This window comes from Syngnathoides biaculeatus, chromosome 6 (genome assembly GCF_019802595.1).
Source record: "Syngnathoides biaculeatus isolate LvHL_M chromosome 6, ASM1980259v1, whole genome shotgun sequence".
Lineage (NCBI taxonomy): Eukaryota > Metazoa > Chordata > Actinopteri > Syngnathiformes > Syngnathidae > Syngnathoides > Syngnathoides biaculeatus.
Window position 1 is genome coordinate 4,756,082 of NC_084645.1, and position 3,213 is coordinate 4,759,294.

A 3,213-nucleotide genomic window follows, 5' to 3' on the forward strand; every position below is an offset into this window, starting at 1 on the left:
GAAAGGTTGATATACTGTGCATACAAGAGAGCAAGTGGAAAGGGAGGAAGGCGAGAAGTTTACGAGCAGGGTTTATATTATTTTACAATGGAGTAGGTGGGAAGAGAAATGGACTAGGGGTTATTTTAAAGGAAGAGTTGGTTAAGAATGTCTTGGAGGTGAAAAGAGTATGAGATTGAGTGATGAGGCTGAAATTTGAAATTGAAGGTATTGTGTATAATGTGATTAGCGGCTATGCCCCAAAGGTAGGAGGTGACCTCGAGTTGAAAAAGAAATCATGGAAGGAACGAGACGAAGTAGTCCTGAGCATCCCAGAGAGAGAGAGACAGAGAAAGAGAGAGAGAGAGAGAGAGAGAGAGAGAGTTGTGATTGGTGCAGATTTCAATGAACATATTGGCGAAGGTAACAGGGGCGATGAAGAAATGATGGATAAGTATCAGTTGTGTCAGTGTCAGATGGTGGTGGAATGGAATTGGAATTGGCTGTGGTGAACACTTATTTCCAGAAGAGACAGGAACATAGAGTGACCTACAAGAGTGGAGGTAGAAGCACGCAGGAGGATTATATTTTGCGCAGACGATGTAATCTGAAGGTTATTGATTGTAAGGTACTGGTGGGGGAGAGTGTAGCCCAACAGCATAGGATGGTAGTGTATAGGATTACTCTGGTAGTGGGTAGGAAGATTAAGAAGACAACGGTAGAGCAGAGAATCAGAGGGTGGAAGTTGAGAAAGGAAGAATGTTGTGTGTTCTTTTGGAAAGAGGTTAGACGGGCTCTAGATGGACAGAAATAGCTCCTGGAAGACTGGAATATTACTGCCAAGGTACTCAGAGAGGCAGGCAGGAAAGCACTTGGGGTGCCTTCTGGGAGGTAAGGGGAGACGGAGACTTGTTGGTGGAACATCAAAATACAGGAAGTCATTCAAGGAAAGAGATGAGTGAAGAAGAAGTGGGACATGGAGAGGACTGAGGAGAGGCATAAGGAATACATTGAGATGCAACGTAGGACAAAGGTAGAGGTGGCGAAGGATAAACAAGAGGCATATGACGACATGTACACCAGGTTGGATACGAAAGAAGGAGAAAAGGAGCTCTATAGTTTGGCCAGACAGAGGGATAGAGATGGGAAGGATGTGCAGCAAGTAGAGGGTGATCAAGGAGAGCGATGGAAATACGTTGACTGGTGCCAGTAGTGTGCAAAGTAGATGGAAAGAGTACTTGGAGAAGTTAATGAATGAAGAAAATGGGAGAGAAGGTCGAGTAGAAGAGGCAAGCGTGAATGACCAGGAAGTGGCAATGATTAGTCAGGGGGAAGTTAGAAAGGCACTGAACAGAATGAAAAATGGAAAGACAGTTGGTCCTGATGAGTTACCAGTGGGGTATGGAAGCAATTTGGTGAGGCAGCTGTGGAGTTTTTGATCAACTTATTCAATACAATACTCGTGGGAGAGAAGATACAAGAAGAATGGAGGTGTGGGAATTATAGAGGAAGAAAGTTGATGAGCCACACAATGAAGTTATGGGAAAGAATGGTGGAGGCTAGACTCAGGACAGAAGTAAGTATCTCCAAGATACAGTATGGTTTCATGCCGAGAAAGAGGACCACAGATGCATTATTTACCTTGAGGATGCTAGTAGAAAAGTACAGAGAAGGTCAGAAGGAGCTACATTGTGTCTTTGTAGACTTAGAGAATGCCTGTGATAGACTACTAAGAGAAGAACTGTGGTACTCCATGCGCAAATCTGGTGTGGTGGAGAAATATGTTAGAATAGAACAAGACATGTATGAGGGCAGCAAAAGAGTAGTGAGATGTGCCTTAGGTGTGTCATAAAAATTTAAGGTGGAGGTGGGACTAAATCAGGAATCCGCGCTGAGCCCCTTCTTGTTTGTGGTAATAATGGATAGGCTAACAGATGAAGTTAGACTGAAATCCCCTTGGACTATCATGGTCGCAGATGATATTGTGATCTGCAGTGAAAGCAGTGAGCAGGCGGCGGAACAATTCGAAAGATGAAGGCACACACTGGAAAGGAGAGGAATGAAGATTAGCTGAAGTAAAACAGAATATATGTGCATGAATGTGAGGGCAGAGGAGGAAGCTCCAGGGAGAAGAGATAGCGAGGGTGGACAACTTCAAATACTTGGGTTCAACAATACAGATCAATGGAGAGTGTGGTAAGGAAGTGAAGAAACGGGTCCAAGCGAGGTGGAACAGGTGGCGGAAAGTGTCTGGTGTTCTATGTGACAGAAGAGTCTATGCTCGGATGAGGGGCAAAGTTTATAAAATAGTGGTGAGGCCGGCCATGATGTATGGCTTAGAGACGGTGGCACTGAAGAAACAACAGGAAGCAGAACTGGATGTAGCAGAAATGAAGATGCTGAGGTTCTCACTTGGAGTGAACAGGTTGGATAGGGTTAAAAATGAGCTCATGAGAAGGACAGCCAAAATTTGATGTTTTGGAGCCAAGGTTAGAGAGAGCAGGCTTAGATTTTTTGGGCATGTTCAGAGGCGAGAGAGTGAGTATATTGGTAGAATGGTGCTGAGGATGGAGCTTCCATCGCAATCGATTGAGAGGAAGACCAAAGAAAAGGTTGATGGATGTTGTGAGGGAGGACATGAGGACAATGGGTGTTAGAGAGGAAGATGCACGAGATAGGCTTCGATGTAAAAAGATGACACGTTGTGGCAACCCCTAACTAATTGTGATTTCTGGATTTTTATTTTTAGATTATCTCTCTCACAGTGGACATGCACCTACAATGAAAATTTCAGACCCCTCCATGATTTGTAAGTGGGAGAACTTGCAATCTTGCAGGGTGTTCAATTACTTATTTTCTTCACGATACATCGGAGTTTGGGGACCCTCTCATGTAAAGCACTGGATGATCTTTGTCTGCTCAAAAAAGGAACGGTAAAATACACATTATTTAAATTCTGTATCTCCCAAAATATTTACATCTCAAGCTGCTGTTGATCTTCCAGCATCTTAATATCCCAGTGGTTTATTTCTTCTTCATGACATTAGAAATGTTTGCAATTTTGGATAAATGGACCAATTTCCGGAATTACATTAATATCATGTTATACATGTGCATGCATACATACACTCCAAAATAAAACTTGTATTATCCTTGTAAGTAGTTGCACATTTATTGGATACAGTGGTAAAACTAGAAGTGAATTTAAAAATATTCAACAATTCTCTCCATGTC